Here is a 27,940-nt window from a genome sequence, read left to right as displayed (position 1 = left end):
AGGCCTTCAGTGGTGGAGGAGCAACGGACCAATCACGTTGCGGGGGCGGGCTGGGAGGCGGGAGGAGGGAGAAAGAGGAAGCGGACACAGGGAAGGGAAACCGGGGGACAAAGGGGCTGCTGGCTCGACGGAGCGCGCCCAAGGTGATCATTTTGGCCCATTTTTGGGCCCAGGGGGCTCTAGCAGGGCTCACTCATCTGTTTCCAGCAGCTGTAGGGAGAGTGGAGGCGCGGAGCAGCGCAGGCCGTAGGCCTTCAGTGGTGGAGGAGCAACGGACCAATCACGTTGCGGGGGCGGGCTGGGAGGCGGGAGGAGGGAGAAAGAGGAAGCGGACACCGGGAAGGGAAACCGGGGGACAAAGGGGCTGCTGGCTCGACGGAGCGCGCCCAAGGTGATCATTTTGGCCCATTTTTGGGGCCCAGGGGGCTCTAGCAGGGCTCACTCACCTGTTTCCAGCAGCTGTAGGGAGAGTGGAGGCGCGGAGCAGCGCAGGCCGTAGGCCTTCAGTGGTGGAGGAGCAATGGACCAATCACGTTGCGGGGGCGGGCTGGGAGGCGGGAGGAGGGAGAAAGAGGAAGCGGACACAGGGAAGGGAAACCGGGGGACAAAAGGGCTGCTGGCTCGACGAGCGCGCCCAAGGTGATCATTTTGGCCCATTTTTGGGGCCCAGGGGGCTCTAGCAGGGCTCACTCACCTGTTTCCAGCAGCTGTAGGGAGAGTGGAGGCGCGGAGCAGCGCAGGCCGTAGACCTTCAGTGGTGGAGGAGCAATGGACCAATCATGTTGCGGGGGCGGGCTGGGAGGCGGGAGGAGGGAGAAAGAGGAAGCGGACACAGGGAAGGGAAACCGGGGGACAAAGGGGCTGCTGGCTCGACAGAGCGCGCCCAAGGTGATCATTTTGGCCCATTTTTGGGGCCCAGGGGGCTCTAGCAGGGCTCACTCACCTGTTTCCAGCAGCTGTAGGGAGAGTGGAGGCGCGGAGCAGCGCAGGCCGTAGGCCTTCAGTGGTGGAGGAGCAACGGACCAATCACGTTGCGGGGGCGGGCTGGGAGGCGGGAGGAGGGAGAAAGAGGAAGCGGACACAGGGAAGGGAAACCGGGGGACAAAGGGGCTGCTGGCTCGACGGAGCGCGCCCAAGGTGATCATTTTGGCCCATTTTTGGGGCCCAGGGGGCTCTAGCAGGGCTCACTCACCTGTTTCCAGCAGCTGTAGGGAGAGTGGAGGCGCGGAACAGCGCAGGCCATAGGCCTTCAGTGGTGGAGGAGCAACGGACCAATCACGTTGCGGGGGCGGGCTGGGAGGCGGGAGAAGGGAGAAAGAGGAAGCGGACACAGGGAAGGGAAACCGGGGGACAAAGGGGCTGCTGGCTCGACGGAGCGCGCCCAAGGTGATCATTTTGGCCCATTTTTGGGGCCCAGGGGGCTCTAGCAGGGCTCACTCACCTGTTTCCAGCAGCTGTAGGGAGAGTGGAGGCGCGGAGCAGCGCGGGCCGTAGGCCTTCAGTGGTGGAGGAGCAACGGACCAATCACGTTGCGGGGGCGGGCTGGGAGGCGGGAGGAGGGAGAAAGAGGAAGCGGACACAGGGAAGGGAAACCGGGGGACAAAGGGGCTGCTGGCTCGACGGAGCGCGCCCAAGGTGATCATTTTGGCCCATTTTTGGGGCCCAGGGGGCTCTAGCAGGGCTCACTCACCTGTTTCCAGCAGCTGTAGGGAGAGTGGAGGCGCGGAGCAGCGCAGGCCGTAGGCCTTCAGTGGTGGAGGAGCAACGGACCAATCACGTTGCGGGGGCGGGCTGGGAGGCGGGAGGAGGGAGAAAGAGGAAGCGGACACAGGGAAGGGAAACCGGGGGACAAAGGGGCTGCTGGCTCGACGGAGCGCGCCCAAGGTGATCATTTTGGCCTATTTTTGGGGCCCAGGGGGCTCTAGCAGGGCTCACTCACCTGCTTCCAGCCGCTGTAAGGATAGTGGAGGCGCGGAGCAGCGCAGGCCGTAGGCCTTCAGTGGTGGAGGAGCAACGGACCAATCACGTTTCGGGGGCGGGCTGGGAGGCGGGAGGAGGGAGAAAGAGGAAGCGGACACAGGGAAGGGAAATCGGGGGACAAAGGGGCTGCTGGCTCGACGGAGCGCGCCCAAGGTGATCATTTTGGCACATTTTTGGGGCCCAGGGGGCTCTAGCAGGGCTCACTCACCTGTTTCCAGCAGCTGTAGGGAGAGTGGAGGCGCGGAGCAGCGCAGGCCGTAGGCCTTCAGTGGTGGAGGAGCAACGGACCAATCACGTTGCGGGGGCGGGCTGGGAGGCGGGAGGAGGGAGAAAGAGGAAGCGGACACAGGGAAGGGAAACCGGGGGACAAAAGGGCTGCTGGCTCGACGGAGCGCGCCCAAGGTGATCATTTTGGCCCATTTTTGGGGCCCAGGGGGCTCTAGCAGGGCTCACTCACCTGTTTCCAGCAGCTGTAGGGAGAGAGGAGGCGCGGAGCAGCGCAGGCCGTAGGCCTTCAGTGGTGGAGGAGCAATGGACCAATCACGTTACGGGGGCGGGCTGGGAGGCGGGAGGAGGGAGAAAGAGGAAGCGGACACAGGGAAGGGAAACCGGGGGACAAAGGGGCTGCTGGCTCGACGGAGCGCGCCCAAGGTGATCATTTTGGCACATTTTTGGGGCCCAGGGGGCTCTAGCAGGGCTCACTCACCTGTTTCCAGCAGCTGTAGGGAGAGTGGAGGCGCGGAGCAGCGCAGGCCGTAGGCCTTCCGTGGTGGAGGAGCAACGGACCAATCACGTTGCGGGGGCGGGCTGGGAGGCGGGAGGAGGGAGAAAGAGGAAGCGGACACAGGGAAGGGAAACCGGGGGACAAAGGGGCTGCTGGCTCGACGGAGCGCGCCCAAGGTGATCATTTTGGCACATTTTTGGGGCCCGGGGGGCTCTAGCAGGGCTCACTCACCTGTTTCCAGCAGCTGTAGGGAGAGTGGAGGCGCGGAGCAGCGCAGGCCGTAGGCCTTCAGTGGTGGAGGAGCAACGGACCAATCACGTTGCGGGGGCGGGCTGGGAGGCGGGAGGAGGGAGAAAGAGGAAGCGGACACAGGGAAGGGAAACCGGGGGACAAAGGGGCTGCTGGCTCGACGGAGCGCGCCCAAGGTGATCATTTTGGCCCATTTTTGGGGCCCAGGGGGCTCTAGCAGGGCTCACTCACCTGTTTCCAGCAGCTGTAGGGAGAGTGGAGGCGCGGAGCAGCGCAGGCCGTAGGCCTTCAGTGGTGGAGGAGCAACGGACCAATCACGTTGCGGGGGCGGGCTGGGAGGCGGGAGGAGGGAGAAAGAGGAAGCGGACACAGGGAAGGGAAACCGGGGGACAAAGGGGCTGCTAGCTCGACGGAGCGCGCCCAAGGTGATCATTTTGGCCCATTTTTGGGGCCCAGGGGGCTCTAGCAGGGCTCACTCACCTGTTTCCAGCAGCTGTAGGGAGAGTGGAGGCGCGGAGCAGTGCAGGCCGTAGGCCTTCAGTGGTGGAGGAGCAACGGACCAATCACGTTGCGGGGGCGGGCTGGGAGGCGGGAGGAGGGAGAAAGAGGAAGCGGACACAGGGAAGGGAAACCGGGGGACAAAGGGGCTGCTGGCTCGACGGAGCGCGCCCAAGGTGATCATTTTGGCCCATTTTTGGGGCCCAGGGGGCTCTAGCAGGGCTCACTCACCTGCTTCCAGCCGCTGTAAGGATAGTGGAGGCGCGGAGCAGCGCGGGCCGTAGGCCTTCGGTGGTGGAGGAGCAACGGACCAATCACGTTGCGGGGGCGGGCTGGGAGGCGGGAGGAGGGAGAAAGAGGAAGCGGACACAGGGAAGGGAAACCGGGGGACAAAGGGGCTGCTGGCTCGACGGAGCGCGCCCAAGGTGATCATTTTGGCCCATTTTTGGGGCCCAGGGGGCTCTAGCAGGGCTCACTCACCTGTTTCCAGCAGCTGTAGGGAGAGTAATGGCAAATTGTACTTTCACAGTCCCGGACGTGGCGGTGAAATTAATCGAGATGCAAATACTGCTTCAGGGCTCTGGAGAAGGCTGAGTGGACGCTACTCAACTGTGATTGGCACGCACTGTGGACACTTATTGAACTTGTTTATTCAATCTGCACTGTGGTACTGGTAAAACTGCTCTGTTTACTGTGACGCTCTGCCACTGCAGTCCTTGCGTGCTGCAGCGTTTGTGCACATATCCTTACGACGCACTCCACAGAGCTGGTCTCACATTGTTCTGTTGTCCTACCTCAATTTCTGTCCTCCTGTTGTTCAGGTCCTTAATCTCTCAGTTATATGCCCCGTTCCCCGCTTTTGAGATGCGGAGATGTACGTTATTCGACTGTCGAAACTGTTTGTCTATTTCGGAACCGCTGGGGCTCGGGTGCGGTCCCCGATTACCCGCTTAGCGGGCGGGGCCTGCGCCGCGAGTCCGCCACCACTTCTCGTTTTGCAACTGAGCCATTTGGCTCCAAGCGTGCTGGTGCACGGCAACGGCGCACCCCATTGCGATTGCACTGTTTTTTCTCAATTTTTTGGTGTGTGTTGGCCCCAGTTGGGCCTCGGGGAAGACTGGGCCAGGTTGGGGACGGCCCAACTGTGCGTTGTTAGGGGCGGGTGATCTTTGCACTGCTGATCCATGGTTAGTGGTGAGGGTGGGGGGTGGGAAAGGGGTTGTTTTACAAAAAGACACGAGGTTTCGCGGCACGCATGCTTAAGGGCCCCATGCCCATTTGCTGTTCAAACTCTGGGAGCTTATATCATCACAGGAGCTGGGATGTTCACTGATTTATGGGTACTGTTCTGTAGATGCCTACCTCTGACATGGCTACAGTCATAATGTCCTGGAACATTCGGGGGCTGAGCAACCACACTAAGGCCCGAAAGATTGTTGCATATGCTAACAGGCATAACTGCAAGATATTGCTTTTACAAGAGACACACACTGATGGCCTCATTCCGAGGCCTGTTGCCCCATCATGGGGTTCTGCCAGGTTCTTTACTTCTTACTCCACACAATCTAGGGGCGTTCTCACAATGATCCACAAATCAATTAAGTTTGTGCTGCATAAAAGCTATGTTGATCCTGAGGGTCGTTATGTTATAATACACTGCACACTGGTCAATAAAGAGTACTTGCTGGTTAACACTTACTGTCCCAATGCAGACTCTCTGGAATTTTTTGACACCGTAACTACCATACTGCTGGGCTTCGTGGGGGTGCAGATCATATATGGGGGGGGGTGTGAACCTTATACTGGACACTGCCCTGGACAGAACTGCCACTACACCCAGAGCCCAGTCTGGTGCGGCACGCAGGCTGCATGGCCACATGCAGTCGCTCAATATTTGTGACGCCTGGAGAACACTACACCCCCAGCAGCGGGATTACACATATTACTCTTCTGTACACGATAGTTCGTCCAGGATAGATCTGTTTTTGGTCTCGAGAGAGGCTATGGGTAGGGTGGAGGATACACACATTTGCCCCGCACATTCTCGGATCATTCTCCGATCGTACTGTCCTTAGGGCTGGGAATTCCCATCCCAACACTCTGCACCTGGCGCTTTATGTCCGAAGCTCTAAAAGACAGTGTTTAAATCTGAGATCTTAGCGGACATTGAGTCCTTCTTTGAGCTTAACTCTTCATGACACGACCGCCGCGGTCAGATGGGAGGCTTTTAAGGCTTACATTAGGGGCATGTCTATTTCCCGAGAGGCAGGGGTGTTGAAAGCTATTAGAGCCCCCCTTGGACGATCCGAGGCCAAACTGAAAAGGTTGGAGCAATGTTGCTCCGGTCTGACCCCACTACTCTGGCCCAAATCTGACGAACTCCAGGTGTTCAACACTTTAGCAACTAGCGAAGTTGATTATTTCAGCCGCCCACTATGAAATATTGAGAGGGGGACAGACCCGGGAAGACATAGGAAATCAATCTCTTCCTACCAGACCCCTACCAGACTCCAGCTCCGGATCCAACGCGCAGATGTTGGCTCTATGTCACCTGGATGGAGGAAATGCCATGTTCCCTGTCCTACACATGACTATCTGGCGCACTTGTGAGGCGTGTCCTCCATACTTCTGTCCTGCTCATCAATGGTCCTTCCAAACAGCACCCCATAATGCCCACACTCATCGAACTTCACTGGCTACCCTTACCAGCCCACCTTACCTTCAAAACCTGCAAGCATGAATGCTCCTTCTTTCTTAGCAAAGGCACCATCTCCAGAAGGGGAGAGCAGGGGAAATGCAAAATAACATAGAAGCAGGAAAGAAGCATTCTCGATCTACGCCAAGACTATGGAAGCCCAGACTGGCCAACATCAGACTTGCTCCCATCGTCATGAAACTCAGAAATTATATTGAGATGCCCCCCCCCCCCAACCCCTTCCTAGCAAACTCACAAAAAACAGTTCCCCACATGAGGCCCATGCCTTACACCCCACTACGTGTTCCACTTCACAGGCCGACTGGGCACCGTAACATCGACACCTCAAACTGTAAATGTTAACTCTTCCCAACTACCCTTGATGGCATGCCAGAAATACATGCTATATTTGAAAGTCTATCCGCTCTGTAACTATCTAATCAAATAAGGATTTGATGAGCAGGATCTAAAAGCAGCTGCTGGGTGCCAGACGTCAACCAGTAAGCAGGAGCTACATGTGGGAACCAAAGAGCTAGTACAAAGCGCACCACAAATCTAGCGTTTCATACATATGACGCATCATGCTTTAAACGTCTTCCACATGATTCCTAACGCTCCTACATACACCTTTCTAAACACACATACTCTGTGTCAAGAAGGAAAGCTTGTACGCACCATTTGGCCGGGAGAGTCAAACATGGCTCCTGGTTGGCATCAAGCTAATCAGCCCTCCTAGACTCGGAGAAGGAGCTAAGCTGCTCCCAGCTCATGGCAATTTCAACCGCTGTCATGTATGCCTTTATGTCCGCCAAGAACATCATTTCATATTAAATTATCGCCATACATACCAACAAATAAGTTCTAAAAAATGTAATGCAAACCCTAGGGATGTAAAACACTGTGGGGGTCATTCCGAGGTTGGAGGTAAGGGATTACCGGCGCCTGTAATGGTGCCTATGCCGGTAATCCCTTACCTCTGTATTCCGAGTTCCCTTTGCGGGTCCCACTTTACCTCCTGCTTTTAGCAGGAGTAAATTACGGGACCCGCAAAGTGACCTTGGAGTAAATTACGGCACCGTAATTTACGGTGCCGTAATTTACTCCTTCCCCATTCCCATTGAGCCCTATGGGGCTGAAATGGGAATGGGGAAGGGCAAAAGGTGAATGGGGAATTTCCGGTCCCTCCAACCCTGGAATGGACCGGAAATTACTCCATTCACCATGGAGGAGTCGGAGCGGTATTGGAGGCAACCATGGAGTAATTTACTCCATGGTTACACCTCCAACCTCGGAATGACCCCCTCTGTTTCCTTCCAAAGGTACGTTCACGCTCAATACAATCCAAAAATAAAATGTGAAAAAATATATATGCTTGTGGCATTATGGAAATGTATAATGGACGGGAAGGGAAAGTGAATGGAAACTGTGAAGGAGGTTTCAGAATGCCCAGATGGCGATTTAAAGCAAGTCAGGCAAAATCTTGTCTGATGACACAGCTCTTAGCGAGAATTTTTTTGGCCATCAGTTGACGAGGCCAATAATCTTGCCATGTTTGCGCAAGTGCGCGGTAGATTGACTGCTGTAACTGTGTGTAGAATTCAAAGTCTGCCAATGTCAACTATGTTTCTCTAAGACAGGAGACTGTTCTGTCACCTCTGCTTTAGTGTAGGAATATCATAACAAGAATAAAAAATGGGGAGAAACTTTCTACCTGAAACATGTAAAAGTAGCTGTTGCAGTCGTTGCCCTCAACCCAATCCCAGCTATTTAGTTATGTGACCTTTTTTCCCCCGAGGCAGTGCATCCACTGTCGACTACCCTTGCATCATGTGAAACCTTCTCGCTTAATCAATCCTCTCACTCACCTTTTAGTTGGGTAGAGGGACTGCAATATTCAGTAACCAACCAGCACATAGATCTATATGTTTCAGTTCCTCTGCAAGTGCCATTGTCCTGGCTAGTGTTATGAGTGAACCTCCAACTCTCTGAAGGTCAGACGCTGCTCCACGAAGAGAGTGGGGGTAGATCTCTCTCCTCTGCAAGTGCCTCCCTCCTCTAGAACGGCCTCCTTGCCCCTCTCAGAATTGAGCTGGACCACCTGTGTCCCTATGGGACTCAATGGGAATGGGGACAAACATTTTACTGGTGACTGACTTCCCGGGCTGCCGGACTTGTAATGTCCTGTTGGCACCGGGAAGTCAGGTGGCAGTCAAAAAATACGAGTCTGGCAGCAACCTGCCAGTAGGACCGGCAGGGTTACCGCCAGACTCGCAATGAGGCCATGTGTCTTTGTCACTGAACTGGGGACGGACACGTTTCTCAGCAGGAAAGCAGCCCAATCATTGTTCCTGATCCCATTCACATTTCAACTACATGCATCTGATCTCGAGGATCTCCTCGAGGAGCACCACTCATTATTCTCTGGAATAGGCTGCCTCAAAAATAAACCCATAAACCTACATCTAGACAACACCGCTAAATCTGTCTGTCTGAGGCATCCATGCATAGAATTTCATTTTAGGCCCAAGGTTGATGAAGAACTGGACAAGCAAGAGAATGCTAACATCATTGAGAAGGTGCCAGGACCCACTCTGTGCATCTCCCCAATCATGATTGTTCCCAAAGCAAAGAAAAGTGGGCTAGTCTGTATATGTGGGAACATGTGCCTTTCAAATAAGGCAAGAAAGTGACACATCACACCCATCATAGATGGTACCATTGCTGATGTGGAGGCATTCCAGAACACCACATGCAGCACCCACTCTGGCCTCAAGGGTGTCACATCTGCCATTACATTTTTGTTTCCTCCAGCAAAGATGAAGAACACATGGGTCCCCCCAACTCTGTATTTTAGAGGCGGAAAGACACAGGGCGGACCCCTCTCCCCTTTGAGAGAAGTGTGAGTACATCAACCACATGGTAGACGTTTATATGAATATCCTTGATCGACAAGGGATGTTCCCCGATCATAAAAATGTAAAAGACATGAAACCAGCTCTTTGTCCCATGTTAGTTACTGACAAGCACAGTTTTCTAGGCAGGGTCAATTACTGACAGTGTTTCATCTGGAAGTTGGACACTATCACTGAGCATTTGAGTGAATCAACCAAAGTAAACACACCATGGAATTGAGTGAGCGACACAATCAGCGGTAACAAGACACCAAGGATAAGTTTTCCCAGGAAGTAACTGTAGCTTACTTTAATACCAAAAAGAAGACAGACTGCTGGTGAACAACAGGTGCCTTTTTTGACACCACTCGTTGACACCAACAAGCCACAGACCGTAGCATACACAAGTGGGACACTCACCCCAGCGGAGCAACATTACTCCCAGATTGAAAAGGAAGTCAACGCAGTCATCTGGGGCAATGGACACTACTATCTGTAAATATACGGGCGTCCCTTCAAGGTGATGAACAAGCAGAAGCCTTTATTGGTGATCCTTCAAGTCTCAGCTCCAAGACCATCTCCTCAGATAGAGAAGTGGCTGCTACAATTACAGGGCTACAACTTCTCACTCGAGTTCTCCCCAATAGCCAGGACCCCAGTAGATTTCCTGTCATGGCAACCCTTCAATATAATCACCAGATAGGCTGCAGAAGCTGAATGTCACAACTCATAGGCCGCCCAAAACTAGGAATCCTATGCTCTGGAAATGGTATGCCGCCGCTCCTTTTCTCCGGCGCTGGAAGCTACATTGGAAGAGAGCAGCAGCAGCTCTCACACGCCAGAGATCGGTTGCCGTGGTAACGCCGGTAAGACCATCGCGGGTGCAAGGTCAGCTGACTGCTGCCGTCAACCACGCCTACACTTTAAAAGCATAACTAATTAGAAGCTTGCTGCTTCTGATCGTAGTGACTTTCCGAATTTGCAGTGTTCTTGATCTAAACTCCTTATCGCTGACCCGGCTTGCCCTACGGACTGTTCCTGTCTTTGGCCCTCATTGGTACGTTAATCACAGACTGATAGACTTCCTTCGTGGTTTGATCTCAGCTAGCTTCCTGTTCCAGACACCACCTTCCTGCAGTTCCCCCTTGCTTGATTCCTGGTTACCTGTCACTCCAGGGTGGTTTTTGAGGTATGCTCCTTCTTACTTTTTTTCTTTTCAATTGCTGCTTATCTGTGTTATAACCTTGGCTCCCGCCAGAGATTGCATATGCCTCTGGCTCCAGCAGTTTGGCAACTTGGTTTAGACTCTCCTACGAAGCGTCCAAGAGTCTTTTGCGATATCAGCCTTCATACTAGGAACCGCAGCATTGGAACCACAGCATTGCCTACCTCTCTCCGAACATTTATCTGGATACATAACCTTTAACCTCCTCAATCTTTAAATGACTTGTTTGCAACAGATTCCTCTGCACATCCAGGACGCGCTGCAGGGACATTTTGTGCACCAACCCTGCTCTAATGTGGCCCTTGTGCCGCTCAGGCATAGTTTCACATACTAACCTTCCCTGTTTGTTAGTTTATCCCAGTCGTTGTTTTGGCATTCTCTTCATTTACTCCTCACCTCCTCTTTCAGTCCATCAATACCTGGTAAGGAAGAGCGCCTCATTCTTTGCGCATGCATTCCTATCCTTGTCAGGGGTTATATTGTCACTATTGTCATTTTAGGTCCTGAAGGGGAGGCAGTCCTGACACACCTCGCACCCAGGTATCCATCACATAGGAATTGTCTCTAGAGAATATTACTCTACCATTACATTGAGTGCTAATCATTGTGCTTTTCCTTGCAGCTTTACTTACTGGTGGTGTGTTCTCCCGGCTCTTTTGTCTGATTTGTCCCTTTGGCAGGTTACTAGTTCTACCGCAGAGGGGTGTTTCATAAAAAAGAGTTCTTCCCTCAAGAGATGAGGCCTGGGCTAAGGTATAACCAGACTCTTCAGTCAAGACCATCCTGTCCCAAAATTGGCAGTTACTTCTGCTTCTCTGGAGAGAGCCCTTGTTTTGGTAAGTAACAGAACATGTCTGAATGGTCACGGAAGCCAAAGCTACGCAAGCCACACAGCTACAAGAAAATTGTGGCAGAGTCACAGCTGTGGGAGAACCTTCCACAGGTGCATGGACATCACACCCTCGCATCTGAAATGGGGCTTTTAGCAATGATGATGGTAAGTCATGAAATATCAAAATCCTCAGAGGCCATCCTGCTGTATGGCACCCATAATAGGCGTGATTGAGGAAGCGTATCTGATTCCAAAATGGACCCAAGATTCAAAGCCACTGTCACCACCTGTCTGATGTTTCAGGCTGTGGGCACAGGCAAACTCCGTCCGCCACTCCAGACAAAGGAGCAATGCGATCAGACCAGGTAAAGAGTCCGTGCGGATTTCTGCTCACTGTCAAATGGTCGGTTCCTACTAGTGCTGATAGATGATTTTGTGTGCTATCCTGAGGTTGAAACAGTGCACTCCACAGCTTTTGGAGCTGATACCCAGGCTTGAGAAGATCATTGCAGGACATGAATTACCAGAGGATCTCAAGAGGGTCAATGATCCACCCTTCGAGGGAGAAAATTTCAGATAGTATCTTGAGCATCTCTACATCTACCATCAAAGGATCACTCCGAACTGGCCATAGGCAAATGGCAATGGCAAGTGCTTCATTCTCACCCTGAACAAGTTCCTCAGGATTGCCACCAAGAGCCTGAAAGATGTTAAATATGAGATATGCCTATTCCTCCGAGACTACCACACCATACCCCATTATTTGATAGGGTGCAGTCTGATCTTGCTCCTGGGTCACCATCAGGTAAACACCCCAATTCCATTACCTGATTCCTGGTCCCTCAACATCCTCAATCCCGCTGAAGTAAGGAGACAGGCATATTTAAGCCAACGACCACATGAGCAACGTCCTGTGTGCTTGAGATCCCTGCCTGGAAGTCGCATTTACCGTTTGAAGCCACACCATTGACTGTAGAGCACCATTAAGAAAGTCTGATAACCACTGATAACAAACAGGCTCCATGATGCGGACCAACCATAATTTCAAGAAGTAACCTGATGAGCCCCGAGTCAAAACTATGACACCCACAAGGAAGTACCCAGGAACCATGGAGGCCAGGCCAGATGACACTGCTGGGGACGATGGCTGTGACTACAGTCGCAAGTATTTTTATTCTGCTGAGGGACAATAATCTGCACACAGAATAAAAGCAGAGGGTAAACTATCTAATGGTATTGTTATGGTTTTCATAATTGTAAAGCTGCCAATGCAGTCAAATCACTGCCCATTTTTCTAGCCATTTATGCACCCAACTATTGCATTCACAATCCTGCACTATACAAATACGTTTAAACAGAGCTCTCAAATAATGTTCTATAAGCCCTGGCATTGTTAGCATATATCATTTTGCATTGGTGTATAGTTCTAAGAAAACACAGACCTACAAGTACCAGAATGCAATATGATATGAGCCTAAATCTAAGACTGGTTTGTTATGGCAAACGTTATATGGAACTCGGGAGGTTGTGCCCACTTATTTGTACTGTTTTCAAAACGTACCATAGGCACATCACAGAAGAGACTTTCCACGTTTACGATAAGGTATTCATAATAACTTGTTTGTAAAACAGCTTCCTTTTCCTCAAATTCAAATAACATTAGCCCATTTTATGGTGATCTTGTGGCATAGAAAAGCAATCATTATTTCAAGCGTACTGACAGGCAACCCCTGCCTATTATATATACATCCTATGTCATATGTGCGCAGGTGCACACTTCCTATAGATGGTTAGATGTTTGGCTTGTCTTATTGTCATTGTTTCTACAATATCATGACCTCAGGTCCAAAGCATCTTGGAGACTAACGTGGACACTTTTAAATAGGCTGCTTAGTCTGCTTAGTAGTAGCAAATGTTATACATTTTTTAAAAAAAGGTTTCTAAAATGCGTTCCTGGTCTCATCATAAAGGGTAAACAGAAAAGGAAGTTCTTGTTGCAGTCTGCTGGTTGGTTGCCACACTTGCATATGCAGTTCCCTAACTCTTCACTGGCACATTTCTTGGTAATTGAAGAAACCTCGTGTTTGTTTGAACCCCTCTTCTGTTATACAAGTCTGTAATTATTAACTGGGAGGGATCCAAGCCTGGATTACAGTTTCCCCATTCATTATGTATCCAAGGACACCTTTTTTGTCGTTAAGTTGTCCTTCTGTTTGGAATTTTTATCAATGACATGACTGGTGGAAAGCCAATGGGAGTAGCTCTCCTTCATCCCCCCTGAGATGACTGGGTTTAACCAGGGGATCCTTTTGGCTACTCTGCGCAATAATACAGTGGGGTTATTTTCCCTAAAGCGGATGTTGCACAGAGTGGACCATCTATTGTAGTCCAAAAGGTCCCTTCCAGGCAATACTCTTTGTTTCGGAGATATAGTGTATAATAACTGTAAAAAACAGCAGGTTACAGGTATTACCGCCCCTTTGCCCAATCCAAGGAATGCACAAAATGGCCCCCATTCTCTATATAAGTTACATGTATCCAGTCTCCTTATTAGACCATCTAGGCGCCCAATGGAATGATTTGGATTGTGAAAATGAAACCTGTAAAAGCTGGAGGTGACAGGTTTTACATGTTTTTTAATGCTCCGTTTCATGAAGTGTAAATGCCTCCCACAGTTAATGACTGGGGAAGGCATTTACACTGGTGGAATCTGCTGGCTTTCAGCAGGAGGAAGAAATGCACAGGTTCCATTGGAATCCATTGTTTTACTGCCTCGTTTTCGCAGTAAACGTGACAGATAGGGCAGGTGGATTTCAAAAGCCGTTTCAGCTTCAGAAATAAATCTGCCAAAGGTTTGAAAATCCTGCAGATTGGAAAATGTTACAGTTAACATACAAAATGGCCCCCTTTTCTTTATAAAGTTAGGTTAATCGTGTCTCTATTTGGACGCCCCATGGAATGATTTGGGTACATTTTTTAGTTTGTGAAAGATACATTCTGCTCTTGTCTCTTGGTGTACACGTTCCCCTAACATTGATTGCAACACAACTAAGACGATCCCTGAAAACCTATTTTTCAAGGTTTCTGAGTAAAAGAATATACATTGTTTGTTTGTTTGTTTATTTATTTGTATTGCACGCCAGACCCAGGGGCAACCGGGCGCAGTGAACAGGATGTGCGAAGCTTACAATGTTGCGAAGAAGTTACAATGTTACAGCAAATTACAGTGTTGCATATTTAAAAATGTACAATAATAACAAAACTTAGATAGTACATATATACATTCAGATAAGTAGCATAACACAAATTAAAACTTCCAGGCCTCACATGTTGTTGTCATTGAGGTGTTTGATAAGGTTTGTTCTAAAGTGAGGGAAGGGTTAATCTGCTCTAAGGTTGTGTGGCAGGGCATTCCACCATTTAGCGGCTAGCACAGGGAAGCTTGTGCCGCCAATTTTGGCGAGTTTAAATCTTGGAATTTCCAGGCAATTAGAGTTAGGAGTTCTTGTAGGTCTGCTGGAGATTTTTCTTTTTATTTTGTCCATTAAGTAGATGGGGGCGGCATTATTGAGAGCTTTATGCGTCAGGGAAAGCATTTTTAGGTGAATTTTATTGTTGGTGGAGAGCCATTTGTATGGTTGTCTAGTGGAGGAGATATGTTCCCTTTTATTTATGCCTAAGGCATCTCTAAGAGCGTTGTTTTGTAGGATTTGTAGCCTTTTGGTGATAGTTTTATTGGCGCCACTGTAAAGGGCATTACAGTAATCGAGTTGTGATAGTATTAGGGCTCTCGCTAGGATCATGCAACTGTTGTTAGATAAAAAGGGTTTACCTGCTCTTATTAATTTGCAGGTATAGGCTGTCGTGGAGGCTAGGGAGTTGACTTGTTTGGCACAAGACATGGTGGAATCAAGATAGAACCCTAATGTTTTTACTTCGCTCGAAACCTTAATGCTATTGCCATCTATGTTAAACGTGGAATAGTCCTTGCCTAATTTGTTGATATTAGCCTGTGTGCCCAGAATGATCAGTTCAGTCTTATCATCATTCAGGCAGAGGCCATGTGATGCCATCCATGCCTGAATAATGTGGTACACCCTATTCACCAACTCCTCGTCCTCGCTGTAATCCCCAGAAAGCGGGAGGAGAATCTGTGTATCATCTGCATAGTTAGTGTAGGTGATACCTAGAAGGTCCAGATCATCAAAGAGGGGTTTGGTGAATATGTTGTACAAGGTTGGTGAAACACAGGAGCCTTGAGGGACGCCGCACGTGATTGGAAGAGGGTCGGCTGCTGCCAAGGGGGAGAAGACTCTCATCGTTCTCTCGCTCAGAAAGGATAAAATCCATTTGGTGGCCTGCGTGGAGAAGTGTGCAGCAGTGTCCAAGTGTTTGCAGAGGACCCTGTGATCCACCAGATCGAAAGCAGCTGAGAGATCAAGTAGGAGGAGGAGTGCCGTCTTACCTTGATCTCTCAGTTCGTCTATTTGGGTCTTTAGATCAATGAGTGCAGTTTCAGTACCCTGGAGTGGGCGGAATCCAGATTGTCTAGCTCCTAGTAGGTTTTTAGATTCCAGGTGTCTTTGAATTTGTGTGTAGGCAACCTTGTCTAGTATCTTCAATAGGAAAGGTACGGTAGTGATGGGCCGATAATTAGTGGGGATGAGGGGGTCAAGAGTCTGCTTCTTGAGAAGTGGGAGAACCCATGATTGTTTTAGGTTCGCCGGGATTTTGCCTGTGGCGAAGGAGGAGTTGATCAATTTTGAGATGAACGGTGAGAGGTCTCTGGCAGCGTCTTTTATCAGTTGTGCTGGACAGATGTCACCTTTGCAGTTCGACGGTTTGAGGGATAGGATGATTTTCTCTACCTCTAAAATGGTAGTTTTGGTGAAGGAGAATTTGTTGGTTAGGTCGTGGATGATGTTGTTAAGAGGTAGCTTGCTTGTGAGGTTTGAGGAGTCTTTTTTTAGTTGGATTTTATTTTGCAGTGTGGTGATTTTATTTGCTAAGGCCGTTTGGATATATGTACACCAGGTCTGGTCTTTAATCCAGGTATCTGGTGTGGCAATGGGGGACTCAAGTTCTTTCAAGATGGAGAAGAGTTCCTTCATACTTGAATTGGCATTGGCAATGCGAACATTGTAAGAATTACGTTTCGCTAGACAGATTTTGTTTTTGTAGTGCCGAGAGATATTAGTTAAATTGACTTTATTCTCTTCAGTTGGACATAGTTTCCAGTCAGATTCACATTTTCTTTTGATTAGGCGCAAGGCCTTGAGTTCTGGCGTGTACCACTTGTTTAAATGTGCCTTGGGTTTGCTTCTTCGCATTTTTAGAGGGGCGACTTTGTCCATAGTGGTGCGCATAATGTTGTTGAATTCATTGACCAATGTACTAGGGTCAAGGTTGTCTGGCAGTGCATTTAAGGTGGGAAGGACCAGGGGAATAATATTATCTACTGTAATATTCTTTTTGTTTCTTGTGGGGCATGGTGGAGCTGTCTGAAGGTCAGGGATGGGTGGTTTGGTAGTAAGTAAATTAAAGGACTCCAAGGAGTGGTCTGTCCAGGAGAAGGGCGTAATAGAGGACACTATGGCTGAGCAGTTGGAATCCGCGACCCAATCAAGTATTCTACCCTTAGCATGTGTGGGGGTGCTAACTTTTTGGGTAAGTCCTAAGGTAAGGAGGGTATTGGCAATAGTGGCAGCATGGGTATCTGTTTGGTCATTGAAGCCAAGGTTAAAATCCCCTAATATCAGCAATTGGGAAGTAGTTTGGTATTGTTGGCCAGGGGACTGTGCAGGTCCTCCTCGAAAGTTCCAAGTGGACCCAGTGGTCTATAAATTAGGTGAATTGAGAGAGTTTGGGAGTTGTTTATGGGAATTTTGGCAGTGAGAGTTTCGCAGGATTGCATAGTTGTGGTGGGGACTAGGCGTAATGATAAGTTTATTTTGGATATAATGGCGATTCCACCTCCACGGGAGCCTTCTCGGTCCTGCCTAGATATGGTGTAACCGTCAGGAATGGCCAACATAAGCAAAGGGCCTGCCGCATTGTGTACCCAAGTCTCAGTTATAGCAATAAAGTCTAGATTGGCTTCTGTGATTAAGTCAGCTAGGTCAATGGCATGTGCCACTAAGGATCTTACATTAAGGAGTGCTCCCTTGAGGGAGTATCCTTTAAGGTCTGTTATCATTGTGGCCGAGTTAGATGAATTGGTCTTTGTCTTAAGCATGTTTGTATTCATTGACAGGGGAGATTGAAGGGGTGCAGTGCATGTTCTAATGTGTTGGTCTTTCATTGTGTGTTTTATAGTGGGGAGGGATCTTCTAAGAGGTTCATAGAATTTGTTAAGTCTGGCGTGTAATTTAAGGTTTCTCTCTTGCGTTGGGGTAGGCTGAGAGGTGTAGAGTAGTCGGCATGGCATGGCCAGGGGCACGAGGTGTGGGATGTTTTTACCCATGCATCCAAGCCCTACAATAAAACTGTGCAGTACTGGCATGGAAAACATCATGATGGCCAGAACTCGCCAGAGAGTGCACAGGGAAAACATGAAGAATAGGCTGCCACCCATTTTTGCCTATGTTAGGAGCACAGGAGGGCACTGCCTAACCACCATTGGGCTACACACACAGTAGCCTGAAACCATTGGGATTGGCAATGCTGATTGCCAAAAGCAACCCAGAACTGTGGGGAATTCATTTTCTTAATCCCAAAAATGGTTGCCTTACCAGTACACACCACTATCAGAAAGCCAGCGTTTTAAAACCACCAGACTTTTGTGTAAAACTGAACAAATGAAACAAAACCAGACCAAGGAAAGACTTGCTAAGAGGTGGATACAATGTAAAACTATATTCTGAAATGACTTGAAGGGAGTAATTATTTAATGTATAGGTAAAAATTGTCAGTTTGATTTGAATGTAGAAAACTGGGAACAAAAAGTCACATTTAGCTGAAACCTGGCTTAATGAAACTGAATTCTGCCTGACAACTACCCCCGACAGGAGTTGAAACTGGATCAACAGTCACTCTGCCCCTGGCCAAAAGGAGTTAACACCTCTCTGATTAGATTAGGGGTGGAGCAGCTGGGGACTACAGGGAGTTGAACAAAGGCCTGTCCTGGACTCAGGCAAATGTTATATTGGGGGCGTCGTAAAAGTGGGAGGGGCAGTGGGAGGGGCAGTGCCTCTGCTAGCAGCTGAGCTTGGGGGAAGTGGATAAACCAGTTATTCCACCCTGTGATGTGGGAAGCCACACCCCTTTTTGACCAGAGCATAATTTTAAAAAGATAGATAACTCATAGTGCGGACTTGTCAGAATTATATAAGTAATATCATTATTTTTGTGATTTTTCTGTGAACATTTTAAGAGGCGTTAGGACCCTGTGGTGTATTCTGGGGGGTTGCTAGTGGAAAACAGGGTCTTACTCCAAATGTCTGCATTTTAAAAATCTGACACTTCATCAATTAATGTCCATACTCCTTGCGCACATGTGTGTAATTTTGGGTAAATGTCCGATATTGCAAAACCAGTTAAAAAGCGCAAAATGTTGTCATTTTTTAATGCAAGCCCCCAGGAAGATCAGAGGCGGACAAGCAGGGACCATAAGGAATATATAATGTGTACATGTAATTTCAACAAATTGTATATCTGGGAAAGATGTATTTGAATCAAATATAGATTTGTGGGCAAACTGACCAGGGGAGGATCCTCTGACCATAAAACCTACAGCATCACTCTGACTCACATTTCCTTCCCCCAATCAAGGGAGAGAGGAGGAATTGGCCAATGACAAGTAGAGAGGGGCAGGCTTAGCTAGGCCCAGGCACACACCCATTTTCAAAACACATAAAATGAGACTGCTGGGACAGGTAGAGACATTCAATTCCATTTGCTGCGGAGCATGCTGACCGACGACTTCACATCCAGAGATCCAACACTTAGACTTCCAAGCTAAACAGAGACTACAGAACTTTGAACCAAGAAGGCCCACTGCAAGCAAAAGTTTTTGTCAGCAGGCCTCAAAATCATTTGCAAACTATTCCACAGCTGGGCGAGCTGTCTGAATTCTTTTGCCAAGAACTCTTGCCAGTACCCAGAAAGCAGTGTTACATCCAGAATCCACTTGATCCGGACCGGAAAGCAGAGCAGTATCCAGAACCAGAGGCCACTGAATCCAGAGAGGCTAGACCAGCAGAGCAGAGCTGACCCAGATCGATGAGCAGAACCGGTGCCTGATTGACCCGCCGAGCAGACAGAACCGCAGCCGGACGTGTTGACCGGATCCGTGACGAGGCCTAGTTCAAATTTATATTGTGAGTACCTAGCAGAACTGTGCAGAACCAATCTCTTAGTTAAAATAATCTAATCCAAACTATTTTAACCTAAGTAGAACTGCCTCCTAGAAATCGTGTCATCTGTCATTTTTAAAGCTGCACAACTGTCACCTGTCGATTCTGCAGCTGCAAGCTGTCACCTGTCACTTTGAGTTTACTTTAAATCCGAAAATCTACCTTTATTAAATCGTCCGTATCTCTTGAACCGAGATTTAACTTTCCCCTGAAAGCTTAGAATCTAGGCTTTCCAACGAACCTAGAACCGACTTCCTACTCCTTATACTTTTTCCGGAATCACGATTTACGCACTCGCGAAATTTACCGCGATTTGCGATTTTGGCTCAATTTCTCCACTTGTCAAAATAGCAGCTCCATTCTTTCTTTTGTTAAAATCCGTTTGCAACTTGGTAAAAACTCATAGAGCATTGCTAAAGTGAGCCTGAATTAATACCAACAAGCATCTCCCGCTCACCCTGAATCTCTAAAGGGAATTAAAATCAGTTGGCCCATTTTCCCATCCATTGCCATCACATTTAAAAATCATTTTGGGCCTGTGTTTCAAACTCCTACCTGTTTCCTCTAAGCTTGCTGGGGGGGGACTGAATTTCGTATTGTATTTGATTGCATTCCTGAGAACTGTGTGCTCCTCTTTCCATCTCCTTCCATTTCTTACATTGCATAGGGGAGGGGGGTGAATTGCCAGAGAAAAAGTGATTATCTTATCTTTTGCTAAAATCATATCAAGTATTTCTGTACTGCATTTTATTCCTCATTGTTTTTCCCTTGAAATCATAAAAGTATTTTTGCTACTTTATCCATCCTATACTAACTCCTCATTGATTGTAAAGAAGTGTGCTAGTGCCAGATTACCCATTGTTGATCAACATCATATGTCTAAGTGTACTATCAGATATTAATTTATTATAAAGTGTGATATATATTGTTTAAATTCTCAAATAAACCTTTTAATTTGCAAAACAAACCTACTTCTTGGCTCAGTAGGGTCAGGGGGATTCTAAGAGGGGGGTGTTATACAAGGGTGGTCATCCAGAGTACTGAACTAGACATAAAAATACATTAATAAGGGTTTTCCTCAGCATCCCAGACTAGGCATTGACTTGGCTGTAGTGTTGATTGAATATCGCTTACAGAAGTGGGGGCTCGAGCCGGGATATTCTGGGTTAGATTTACCATTTGTGCAGATTAATACAGTGTGCCAACTGACCAGATACACATATCCGGTTAGATCACCACGCTGTTTTACACTGTGAAAGCACCCCTCAAAGGAACGCTCTAAGGAAACGGTCTGTTTTGCAAAATAAAATACAAACTTCTGTAAGTCAGGAAGGAACTCAAATTCCAGAATGACGACCTTGGTAGATATGAAAATAGCCAGAGAGCACTTCTTACATAAGCTATTTGTGAGAGGTGAGTGGGCTCATCAGGGCCAAACGGTCTGGCTGCAGGCAATCGCGCAACAGGTCACTGAAACAGGGTCAGATATATGGAGAGATCAGGGTCCATTACATGTGGCCCTGAGTGAATTATACATGGCTCCTAAAGTTAAAGATGAACATGACAAAATGGTTAGGATAGCGGCATATTTGTATCTATATATGGGAGCCATGCAGGACAAATGTGCTGAAGGCCAAGATCTGGCAAGTAGGCAACAGCTGGCGTTAGAAAAGGCCCAATCTGACCTGGTCTCTTCTGAGCAGAGGCTGCAGAGGAGCCAGGAGTCAGAAAATGATAGTAGGCAGTACATCATTAAAATAAAAGAGGACATGGATAGACTGCAACAGGAGAAGGCTGACCAGGATACCAGATTTCTGGCCTTGCAGAAGGAGTACCAAGAAGGTTTGGACTCCCTTCTGCAGAGCCAGAAAAAGCTGGAGCAACAACTGGACTTCAACAGGGCATGCACAGAGCAGGTAGCCACCCTGCAAATTCGATTAGACAGAGAGAAAGAGGAAAGCAATAAATTGATTCTGAAAGACCTGGATACCCAGGCAGAGTTTGATCAGGAGCGCCAGAAAGCTGGTGCCTTCCAAAGGCAAAGGGATGACCTGGCGACACAGATGCAGGCTCTTAGTCAGGAAAGGGATACCTTAGGCCAGGAAGTCTGCCACTTAAAAAGGAAAATGGAAGAAAATCACCTAGCCCTCCAGGGACTGGGTGACCTCCAAAAAGAACACCAGAACTTGTTAGAGCACACCAGGAGGGTGGAGGATGCTCTGGCAAGAAAGGAGCAGGCCAATAGGGACACAGCTCAGGAGGTAACCCTCCTGCAGCAGAGACTGGCCCAGTACTCCAGGACCAATCAGGAGGCACAGAGAGAAAGTGAGGCTCTCTGTCAGCACAATGATAGGCTCCAGCAACAGGTAGCGATGCAGGAGAGACTGATAGAGTCTAGTAAGGCCTTAACTGAGGAACTGAAAGCGCATGCTCTTGCATTGCAACGGGAAGCAGGGGCGGATAGGGATGAGGTTCGCTGGGAAAGAGAAACTCCTGAGCATAACCTCAGGAGCCCTAGTACCAGAGGCCTTCATCTCTCCCAGTCCCTGGACTCTGCCACCCCCATGTCCCCTCGCGAACATGAGCCCAGGGCCACGGGGATGGCAGATTACTATCCAGCTAGAAGTATGGGGCTCATAGGCCAGTACCTCCCAGGAATGGATGGGCGGGTATCCGGGTATGGGCACCCAAGCACAGTGCAATTTAGTGGGGAACCCCAGGAGAGTAGGCCCATTAAGGGCATCCTAAAAACCTCTGCCCAGTTAGGTCAGTGGGGGGGATACCCAGCAAATCCTGGTAGCAAGGAGGGATCTGAAGACTCCTCTGAGTGTCACAGGACACAGGAGACCAGGTCCCCACATTCTGCCAGCCATTCCCAGGCTTGCAGAATCCGGGAAAACCTGGAAGATCAGCCGGGCACCTCTGGGAGCAGCGCTTTTGAGTCAGAGGATGAATGGACCAGGTTTACCCGAACCAAAAAGGCCAATAAGGCAAAAGGGCCTTGCTTAAAGACCCATTGAAACAAATAAAGGCAATCAGGAGTGTCATCACTCCTTATTATAAGAACGCCAAGTATTCCGTTTGGGAACACTTGGAGCTCTATGAGCAAATGATGGAGACTTTCCATTTGAAGGACAGCAGTAGCTGCATCCAGTATATCAAATGGACATTCTCCCCAGAATACTCCAGTTTCTTTGCGGGGCTGGAGGACCAAAATCATTTAAGATGGTCCACCTATAAGGCGGCCATCTTGAAACATTTTTCTGTTCACAGAAATCCTCAAGAGGCTCGCAAGGCAGCCTACCAATTTGCAATGTGGGGAGGATCAGGCCCCACAAGAGTTTGTGCAAGAATTAAAACGTGCTTTTGCGCAGACCACCAGAAGGGTGCGCACGGATAGCAGAGAATTTATCAATATGGTTTTCCATGCCTTACCCAAATACATAATGACCCAGCTCGTGGGAGATTTTCATGAGAAAAGATCTTTAGACTGGGTCATTGAACAGACTACCCGGATCTATGAGGTGCAGAAGCCTATCGAAAATAAAAATAACGTGCCGAAAAACCCCAAAACCAACAGCACCCCTGCTGCTGCCAAGGTGGCAGAGGTAAAGGTTGCCCCCGTTTTAGATTTGGAGATGGGGGGGCCTAAAAACCTGCCTGCACCAAATAATTCACAGCCCAGAAGGCCCTCGGGCCAGTCACAGACAGGGAGTCGAGGAGGTAGTCCCACAAATGGGGTCCCCCGCTCCCCTGACTATGTAAGTCCCCGCTACAAGGGAAACCGACCAATCCTGGGTTATGTGTGGACTCCTCCAGCCCAAGGGGGGTGATCCAGCCAAGCACCTGACCCGGGGAACTTCCCTCCTAACTTCCCCCAGGAGGGCAGCAATTCACCAAATCCTGGCCAGAACTTTTTTCCCAGGTATCCACCCAATTTCCAACCCCAAAACCATCCATCCTTCTTTCCCCAATTCCCTGAGCCCAGACAACCTAATCCGGGAGAGGGGATGCCAAGGATGGAGGGGTACCCAAATCTTCCCAACCCGGGGTATTACCAGAGAAGGGATAGCTACCCTTCCCGGGATCAGCCCAGGGGAGAAAATAGAGCCCCGTATCAGCCTGAGCGGGTTTCACAACTTGAGCGCCAGGTCCAAAATATGGCACGGGATCTGGGTCACATACTGACGGCTCAACAGAACCCTCAGATGAGCATGCCACCGCAGAATGCCCCAAACTCTGGACCTGGTGCTCCAGAACAATGACGGGGGCAGCACCCCGATAACCCACCGGTTCCCAGGGAGGAGGCACAAGGGGAAGGGGTGTGTAAAGCCTTGGAGGAAGCTTCCTTCCCAACTTGTAAACAGCCCCTGGAAAACCAGGAACCGCAAACAAAATCTCCTACCCCTGAAAGTCTGCCACCCAAGGAGCAGAGAGGAGGTAGGAGAAACAAAGTACCCAAACAGACCCAGTTTGTGGAGGAGGTACAGATCTTCCAATTTGAGGGAGAGGGATCCTCGGAGGATCCTGGGGAAAGGATCTTCTCCTTTAGAGATGGGGGAACTCCTCCCAAGGAAATATGGGTCCCAAGGGACGCCAATTCAGACTGGGGAGATGTGGAGACTGAGCTACCGCCGCCCATAATCTTATCCCAGAACCCACAATACCGAAATCCCCTGGTTCAAACCCATCCTGGTGACTGCCTCCAAAAAGGGGGGGGTGGCCCAGAACCGGAACCAGGGGAACCCACAATGGCTCTGATCTCCAGTTGCGAACTTTTTCTTTCAGATTCCCATGGCTCTCCACAGAATTCTGCCCAAATCCTTTCGCTAGCAATGTCCAAAACCAGAAAGTTAGCCCACGAGTTGTCCAAAAATGTGTATTATCTGTGCCCCCTTTAGGAGAAGGAGGGAAGATACTGTGCCCCGGTACAAGTACAGGGGCAGGGTACAATTTTAACACTGGTGGACACTGGATCCCAAGCTATCCTTCTGTCCAAAAGGGCCTTTGAGGAACTAAATGCAGGAAGGGGGGAGAATTACCGGATTCCTCTCACCTCTCTTCCTGGACAACTGCAGAACTTTGACGGGAAGGAAATTCCCGTTGAGGGGACTGCAGACTTGGACATTAAAATTGGGCGACACAAGGTGAAACACCCGGTCATAGTAGTGACTCCAGAGGGCACCCCTTGTTTAATAGGGAATGACCTCCTGAGAAGGTTGTCACCCCTAATAGATTATGTAAACAAGGTCCTCTGGACCCAGACTAGCCGACCCATAAAATTAAAACAGAGTGTCAACCATGTTAGTTTAAACGGCACCTGCCACATGGTTGAACAAAAATCTGACCAAGTAGAATTTCACTTCCAGAACAACCAAACTCCAGACGTGACAGTAATAGCAGTAGGACAACAGACAGGTGATGGGGGGTCCTCTCTATTTCTGAAAATCAACCTTCCTTCCAGTTTAAGGTGGTATTCCACACTGGAAGGAAACACTCGGAAATTCTTCACCAATCCACAATCAGAAACTCCCACTCCTATAGCCCAGAAAGATGTGAAATCAGCTCAGAGCCTGGCTGATATTCAGCAAATTGGAGAGCAGTTGTTCATCCCTGTTCAGTTAAATGATGGGAAGGACTCTGTTCTCGCTCGAGTGTGTGTGAACAATGGTAAGAGCTTCATCAGCAAAGCCATGTTCCGCCAACTCCCAAAAGATCCAGCCATTCCCACATTCAAACTGATAGACAAATGGGAAATGGACCTGGAAGCACCTAATTCCAAACATCTCCTGCCAAGCAGGTGTATGCTCAAAATCTCCATTGGCAACAAGAGCATAGTCCATAATTGTTGGGTCGTGCGAGACATCACTGCCGCCTTTTACTTAGGCAGTGACATTCTCAATCGCTTTGCCATTAGTTTTGACCTAATAAACTTCAAAGCTTGGTCCCGATTAGCGGATAATCCCATGGGCTTTGATGATCCAGAAAAAGCATTTAGGTCAGCTCAATTGCTACCTTATGCAGTTGAAATTCAGATTAAAGAGGAAGTCAACATCCCAGAAAGGACCCGACAATTCTCCCTGGAAGTGAAAGTTAAAAGAGGACAAAAATTGAAAAACCCTGATGCTTATATGCATCTAAATGCTTCTCTCCAACAGCAAGGGTTAGGGGTAAACATAGAACATGACACCATTCCAATAGAGGTGGATAACAGCGACTTAAAGAGTATTACTCTAGCCGCAGGCACCATTATTGGAATGGCGATTGATGACCGACATTTCTCCATTGATTAAGGAAATGAACTGTTAGGACCAATCCCCAAGGACTGTTTTGACAGTGACAGTGAGGACAATACAACACCAGACAGGATTTTCACCCGGCATGGGGGGAACTTCCTGGTGTACACTTCTTGCCCTTATGGTAAGGAAGATGTGACTTGTGACTTCAGGAGGGATGAGGTGATTTTCCAGGTCCATGAGGGCTGCCTTTCCCACCTGAAGCCTCCAGTCCAAATCGGCACTCTGACCAGGGACTTCTCCACCCAGCTGAAGGAGGCCGCTACTCCTCAGGGTCTCTGTCCCCAAGAAAAGAAAGTGGAAGCACTCCAGAAACTGAAAGACCCCACAACTCTGCGGGAACTAAGGAGCCTCCTTGGACTGACTAATTACAGCAGAAAGTTCATTGAAGGCTACGCAGAGATCACTAGACCCCTGATTCATCTCTTAAAGAGGGGGGTCAGGTGGGAATGGGGTCCAGAACAATCCGAGGCGGTAAGACAACTCAAAAGAAGCCTCTCACAAGCGCCTTGCCTAGCTTACCCTGTCAGAAACAAGGAGTTCTTCCTGGAGACGGGGTTCTCTAATACGTGCTTGACGGCAGTATTATACCAAAAGCATGACAAGGTCAATAAAGTAATCTCCTATGCGAGCAAAACTTTATCCTCTGTGGAGGAAAAATTCAACGTTTGTGAGAAGGCACTCCTGGCAACGGTGTGGGCATGGAAGAATTACCGCCCGTTTATCCAGGGGGAACACATCATAGTGGAGACTCCACACCAGCCTCTGCAATATCTCCAAAGTGACAGAATCCGGGCCGGAAATGTGAGTAATTCCCGAATTACTTCCTGGATTCTGTCAATGCAAGGCTTTCCTGTGGAGGTCAGATATGGCCAAAACAAGAAGAGTCCCCTTGCGCAAGGTCTGGCTGACTTGCATGATTGTGCCAGAGAAAACTGTCTCGAGGACGAAAGTCTAAAAATCAAGGTCAACATGGAGGCATACCTTAATTCCCCACACAAAGTCTTTGAAGAAGACAAGTGTGAGGGAATTCCCACTGTCTATGTGGATGGATGCTCGTACCATGTTGACAACAACGGGGAGAAAGAACTGGTGGCCGGCGTAGGGAATGCCTGGGTGAAGGAGTTCCCAGAACCCTCCGCTGGATACAAAATTGGTCCCCGAAGTAGTCAGGTGGCAGAATTGATGGCTGTGCATCAGGCCATCCTCACTGCTGTCCAACATCAACTCCACAAACTGGTCATAATCACATATTCGGATTATGTACGGACGGGTTCGTGGAGCACCTGGTTAATTGGAAAACCAGAGGCATGTTATGTGCTAATAACAAACCCTTGAAACATGGGAAGTTAATCCAAAACTTTGATGATCTGGTCACATCGAATGGGATGACCATCTACTGGAAAAAGATCAAGGGTCATTCCAAAGTAGAGGGACCAGACAAAACTGGAAATGACTTAGCTGATCAGCTGGCCAAAACCGGGGCCATCCAAGGGGATCTAATAGAAATAGAGTCCCTGTTGGGGGAAATCCAGGTCACTGCTATCACTAGGTCCCAGACAAATGCTCACAATGATCTTTCAACTGCACAATGGAGTAAGGAGACCCCTGATGCTGATTTAATTACAGCTCAGAAGGGGGATCCAATTATTGGTAAGTTTTACCAACACCTAGAGGACCCTGAGAACTTTCCCCTGACGGACACCGATTACATTGGGAAAGAGGACCTAAGAGTGTTGATGAAATGTCCAAAAATGTTCCGAATCCAAGACGGTTTGTTGGTAAGGAAATCCCAAGCTGGCCATGATCAGTGGGTGGTTCCTACCTCATTCCGAAGCCTGATGTTAAGTCACGCCCATGATGCGGCCATCGCCGGTCATAGGGGGTTTCACACAACACTGGAAATCTTAAGAGAGGTTGCATACTGGCCACACATGGGGCAGGACCTCGAACAATACTTGAAGGGGTGTCTTGTGTGTGCACAATTTCAGCCATCATCCCTCACACACCGTGCGCCTCTCCAAAAGAGGGGGATGACACTGCCATGGTCAGATTTGCAAATCGACTTTGTAGGCCCTGTGATTCGCTCATCTAGAGGAAACAAGTACATGTTGACCGTTACATGCTTGTTTACCAAGTGGGTGGAATGTCTCCCAGCCCCAAACTGCAAGGCAGAAACAGCAGCTGCCCTGATGA

Source organism: Ambystoma mexicanum, chromosome 9 (assembly GCF_040938575.1).
Source record: "Ambystoma mexicanum isolate Mex_15411 chromosome 9, UKY_AmexF1_1, whole genome shotgun sequence".
Classification (NCBI taxonomy): domain Eukaryota; kingdom Metazoa; phylum Chordata; class Amphibia; order Caudata; family Ambystomatidae; genus Ambystoma; species Ambystoma mexicanum.
The sequence above is the reverse complement of the archived record's forward strand: the minus strand, read 5'-3'. Positions refer to the sequence as shown.